This window comes from Chinchilla lanigera, unplaced genomic scaffold (genome assembly GCF_000276665.1).
Source record: "Chinchilla lanigera isolate Chin_1 unplaced genomic scaffold, ChiLan1.0 scaffold00014, whole genome shotgun sequence".
NCBI classification, from domain to species: domain Eukaryota; kingdom Metazoa; phylum Chordata; class Mammalia; order Rodentia; family Chinchillidae; genus Chinchilla; species Chinchilla lanigera.
The window spans coordinates 11194842-11201017 of record NW_004955415.1 but is presented as its reverse complement, the minus strand read 5'-3'; the positions used below and the strand labels follow the sequence as shown (position 1 = coordinate 11201017).

General features: G+C 45.4%; 1 protein-coding gene across 6 annotated transcripts in view; it reads right to left on the bottom strand.

Annotated features, from left to right (window-relative positions):
- Positions 1-6176, bottom strand: part of Fgf1 (fibroblast growth factor 1 (acidic)) — a 94225-nt gene that overhangs the window by 44537 nt on the left and 43512 nt on the right. Inside the window, exon 1 of one of the 6 annotated variants that reach the window (XM_013512348.1) lies at positions 1955-2187. The exons of the other annotated variants lie outside the window; for them this stretch is intronic. The gene's annotated coding sequence lies outside the window, so the exon portion shown is untranslated. Of the gene's footprint in view, positions 1-1954; positions 2188-6176 lie in introns of those variants that run through there. 6 annotated transcript variants of the gene reach the window in all.

The window sequence follows — 6176 nt, the reverse complement described above, 5'->3', positions numbered from 1 at the left end:
TATATGTTATCTCATGATTACTCTGTCATTGCAGTGCCATAGCTTACATGGTGTATTCTCATTTTTACAATTGAGAAAACTGAGAGCTTGAGACATTAAATAACTCCCAAATTAGGAGGTATTTTAAATTTCCAAACAACTACTGCATATAGATTTTATTTGCAAGTGGGTTATGTAAAGAGAATCTAGTGAATTTTGTGGAGCTGAAAGGTAGAACAGAAGGTGGGGGGAGATGATTAACTTTTAAAATAGCCACTGCCATTATTTAATTAGTTACTTTGTAAATAAGAAGCAAATCTAGTGACACATTATGGGCAGACAAAGCAGAAAAGCCCATGTGAAGCAGAAGCTTTTTCCTAGGAGGAGCAATCCCTGGTACCCACTGGTGTCAGAGGAGCTAGTGTTAGCCAGGACATCTTCTCCCTTCAGGACATGGAGTGGCCTGGTGAGAAAAGTATTGCACGGAGACAGAAAAGGGAAGAGAAGAACTTTGGTGGGAGGGATCTACTGAAGATTGAACCCAGGGCCTTGGCACTGAGCTGTATCCTTAGTCTGTTTTTATTTTTTAATTTGAGACATAGTCTCACTAAATTGCTAAGTTGCCCAGGCTGAGCTTGAACTTCTGATCCACCTGCCTCCAGGTGCTTTGGTTTCCTCTTGGCTATAACTTATTAACTGAAGTCAAGTTCATTTTCCTGTGCCCTTGGGCTGGAGGTGAAGTGCTGACGGAAGCCTGCACAGATGGTTCTGTGGGGGCATTTCAAGGTCAAAAGACAGAGGCAAGCCGTGTTTGTTTGCACCAGCAAATCCAGCTGCCTTGTGCAAGCACTCGACCTACCCTAACTCCCAATACAAAACAGATGTCTGGTGTACGAAGGGGGGCACACAGTGCTCCTGAGCTGGTAGGACTTTGTCTTGACAGTTTGGGAGGAGGACAGGAGATAAGTGACACTGGTATGCCAAGAATCGACAGCAGCAGCAACTGAACAGACCCCATGACCTCGGAGAGGAGACGCTGGGGAGGCCAGCGAAGGCTGCTGAGCTGCTGCATTCCCGCCTGGGAGACTCAGAGCTTTGTGTGCTGCACTGTGGGCTTTTGGCTGGGATGTGGGAAGAGGCGGGATCTTCCAGGTCAGTGAAAGGGAACTGGGATCAGGACGAAGATACCACTTGGAGCTCAGTTCTAGAAACTGCTCTTCTGCTTTTTGTCGACATAATATTATTGAATGTCATGCACATCATAGCTTATGTTATAAAGCTATCCTAATAAATATATGGTTGCCCGATTAGGTTAATCATGCTGAATAACTTTCAGGAAAGGTTTACTAGGTAGAAATATTAATAAATAATGAACAACCAAGTATTCCTTCACCAAACAACCCAGCCCAGGAAGCCTGCATGCCTTCATTTTGAACAACTAGCACCATAACAGACCTTAAGATTTCGATACTGCCCATGAGAGTGGTGATAGCTAAAGGATTCAGCTTCTAGTTCCTTAATACACATTTAGCATAGAAAACAATCTGCTCCTCAGATGAGTTTTTTCTTCTTCTAACTCTCACATTTTCAGGTCTCTGCCAACAGACTCTTAGTTACACTGGAACAGATCGCATCTGCATCCCAGCTCTACGATTTGCCAACCACAGGATCTTAGCCGAGTAAGTCATTTCATATCTTTGTGCCTCGGTCTGTTCATCCGTGAACTAACAGGCTTATGTGCAGGGGACAAGATGGAATAACACACGTCAGCTCACGCAGCCCAGGCATGAAGGGTTTGACGATTCCTGCTCTGCCACTGGCTTGCTCCCATCATATTTGCCAACTATCACACACAGAGCATTTTTCTGAGTTAGCTGGGCTCTGCAATCTCACAACAGGTAATGAGAACTACGTGCTTCCAGGAGCACTACAAGAAAACAACACAGGAAAGGCTTAAAACATAGTCCCCACTTACCGGCCGGCACATAGCTGGTTTCCTTGTTGAGGTGGCAGAGCCTTCGGGGAGTAAGCTTCACTCACCAAGGTGTCCCCAGGAGCCTGGCTGTGCCCCCGTGCCTGCCTGCCTCACTCAGTCAGCGTTCTTTGTAGCTGTTCCTTTTGGTCCCTCTGACTCAGAGGGTCTTAGGTCATTCAGACACAGCCCTCTCCTACCACTCTCCCTGCTTCTACCTGCTGTCTATGACATTTGTCATCTTTTTTGACTGTTCAGCAGCTAAGCCCCACCCCTGTATTTGAGAGTCACTATTCCACCTCTCTCACCCCAACACACATGCACACACTCTTTCTCTCTCTCTTTCACACACACACACACACACACACACACACCATTTTGGTCTGGCAGGGCCATTCCTGATGTGTGACTTGGGGCCACTATTCTTTGCCAGTGACTCATTGGCAATCCCAGGTTCTCCAGATTCTCCTTCTGGAATCAGTTTTAGTTGCTTACAATTTGAAAAAAAAAAAACTTGCCAGCTCCTCCTTGTCCTTCCTGCCTACTGTGGCTGTTGGCTCCCAAGATTCCCTGAGCTCCTGTGCTGCATTTATCTGCGGGCTATGCACTTTGTCATAGTTGCCTGCTTTCCCCCCCTGGACTATGCTCTCCCTGAGGACAAGGATGAGAACTGTGTAGCTCTTGGCAGTAACTCTACCATAGATCAGAGTGCCTGACACACAGTAGGCCCTCAAGAAAAGCCAAATGAGTAAACAATCACAAAACCTTAGTATACACAAGCCGACTAGAAGTAAGACAGTAGTTTCATGTGGAAAGTCAGCTAGCTGGCCAGTTGTTTGATATCCTGGCACCACTCCTAGTCTGATCCCAGGGGAAACCAAATTTCCTTTAGGCTTCTGCGAGGACGAAGGTCTTCCAGCAGCATCCTGAGTAGGAGGGTGTGCTGTTGGCCACATCTTGAACTGGGTGAGTAATCCCCCAGGCAGCACTTAGCTTCAAATCCTGGCTTAGAATGCAGTCATCTCCTGAAGCTCCCAGCTTAAAATGGAAAGTGACATTACTCATGGTGAAGGGCAGACAATAAAAAAAACATTTAGGTGGGGTCCGACAATGGGGTGAGTACTCCCTGATGACGGATGAGTACCTCTCTGCTCTGAGCACTCAGAGCCCTGGCAGACAGCTCAGTCATAGCAGGGCTCTTGAGCTACACATCCAAATTAGCTCATCACTCAGCACCTTACTCTTTGGGGCGTCAGGAGGTGTTTTGTTCCTCAGCCTACAGCATGCATGATGGGGAAGCCCCTTGTATGTATACCAGATGGTGGCAGAACATGGGCTTTGTCACTCAGCAAAATTGGTTTCAAAGCCCAGATCATAGACATAGTAGCTCGGTGATTCTGTGTAAGTAATCTAACTTCCCTGGCCCTCAAGTTTCTCATCTGGAAAATGAGTCAAAGAATAGTACCTATTCAGGGCTGCTGGGGTAAGTACATAAGGCCATTTACATAGGACCACAGAGCTCAAAGCCTGGGGTGCCACCAATACTTGCCAGGCAGTAGCGCCTCTCATAGACTGTGTTCCTCGACCTTCAAGGGCCTCCATTCACTTCTCCACCCTTCATGTCTTTATTTCATGGTTAATGTCACCTAGTCTCCATACCCTCACTTTTTCCAAGAGTCATCTTTTGCCTCTGACACCCTCCTGAGCTCAGCCCACACTCCAGATTCCCTACAGGGTCACTGCTCTTCATTTCTAAGTTGTCTTTTTGTCACTGCGTAGATGCCTATCAGCTTGTGTACAAGATCCCACTATGCAAAGCCCACCCTGTCACTAGGTCTTCTCTGCTTCAGAATCCATGACCTGGCACACCAGGGAGCAACATTTATTGGAATAAACCAGTATGATTTTCTTTTATTTATTTATTTATTTATTTATTTTTAATTTTTATCCTTTTCTGGTACTGGGAATCGAACTCATGACGTTGCGCTTGCCAGGCAGACGATGTGCCACTGAGCTAAATCCCCAGCCCCACCAGTATGATTTTAATGAAGCCTTGCGGACAGATTGTGTGTAAGATCATTAAAGAATTGGGGCTTGTCACCAGTTTCCAGGGCCCCAGGATAATGGACCTATAACTACAGAAAGCAAAGGATGCCCAAATCCAGTTCTGTAAAAGTTGAGCATAGGGTGGTAATGGTGACAATGAAAAAATTACAGATGCATTTTTCCTTAGGAAAGAATATACCACCAACTTCCTTGAGAGCTTGTTTGGAGGTGCTAGCAGGAGAGCGCAGCTACTCATACACCCTTGAGGAGAACCATCCTCCTCTATCAAGGGTGGTCATCCTCTTTGACTGAGCGTGCAGCTTCAGGAAGGACACACATAGAGCATTGAGGGAGGAAGGGGACACCCGCCTAGCCAGCCAGATCAGCTGAATCAACTCTGGCGATCAGTGGGGCAACAGATGTCACAGCCAGATGTCCCTCACATCCACCACCAACTTTCTAACAATAAACTTCTTTAATGAGTTCAGAAATCAGATTCAGATTTTTTAAAGGAATGTATACTTTGCCTAAAGCAGGCTCCATGCATGTACAAGTGCTGAGACCTTTAGCATTGAGCAGGTAGCTCTACACCAATGAACTAGGGACACATTGATCAGCAGTTGCTCTAGGTTTTAGAAAATGTACCACATTTGACCACAAATGTCTACATTTACCTATTCATCATTTCAGCACATATCCCTAATTATTCACTTATCCAGCGCCCTTAATGTGTAGCTTTCTTTATGCTGAGCACATTTGTGGATACCACAGAAGATGTTATAAAAATAGATAAAGTAAATAAGCAAGTAAGTTGTTTTAAACCCTGCATTCCAGGAACTTATGACCCAGCAGAGGTTAGTTTACAGTAATGACTTTCATGGGGAAGAGTATGGAGAATGTCCCAAACGAAGTGTCTAGTTTTAACATGAATCCCTACCAGGTACCAGTCATTTTTGATGGAGATTTGGGGACAAGTGGTCAATTGAGATGGTTTGTATACCTGACTAGGGCCTCTACAGGCCCAGACTCGCAGGTGCACGAGGCAGAGGGTTCAGCACAGACAACAACAGCTGGGAAGACGCAAGGTGGGAGCAGGAGGCCATCCAGGTGGAGTTAAGGACACCGTACACATGAGTTCATGGGGCGGGGAGGCTGGCAAGATCACTCTGAGCCAGGTCTTACATCGCACCGCTGGCTCATCGTCTCTACTTGGATATCAACTCGCTATCTTAAAGTTAACGTGGCCCGGGTAGAACTGTTGATTCCCCTGCCCAACCCCTCAGCTGTTTGTTTGGGAATATTTCACATCTTAGTAAATGGGTCTTCAGCCCAAACATGAAATCAGTGTTTCTCTCCAGCATCTATCTCCATCCAATTCATCGGCAAGTTCTGTTATGTCCGAAGTACATCATCAACCTGATCTCTCTGTCTTCTCCATTACTTCTGGGGTGTTCCAGGCCACCGTCATTCCTCCCTGCCTCCAGTTCCCATCCTTGAGTGTGAGCACCTTGCTTCACGCAGATCCTATCCTAGTTCTTGCTCAGAGCCCTCTAATAGGGGCAGGGGACATAGCTCAGTGGGGTCGCACATGCTTACCCATGTAACATTGCCTGGACTTCAGCCCCAGCACCAGAAAAACACTCACAAACAAACAAAAACACCAAGGTACAAGAGGCCGGCTTCCTCTGGAAAAGAAAACTGCATGACAGGGTCAGGGGACAATGTTTTTAAATCTTTGTTTTAAGAAAAAAAGAAATGCCTGTGTGCACTCTACTGAACTGAACAAATGTTAACATTTTCTCAAATTACTTCAGATCTTTATTTATGTAAAAGAAATGAAAGATGAGTGAGAAAGTTGAAATCTCTCTGGTTCCCTTTTTGGTAACATTTCTATCCTTCTTCCGAAGATACCACTATTGTGTGTGTGTGTGTGTGTGTCCACTGTACACAAGCAGTGTGCCCGGTGCATATGGCCTGAAATTTGCTTTTAGGCATTTAATATTGTTCCTGAAGTAATTGATTTTCATACGTTATCTGTAGTACTTGTAACTATAAGAAATTCCAAACCGATAGCTTCATTGTATGTATATATAACCTCCAGAGATGGACATGAATGCTACTTTTAATTTTTCAATATTATTAAAACTGCTGCCATGAACATCTCTCTATATAGGGCTTT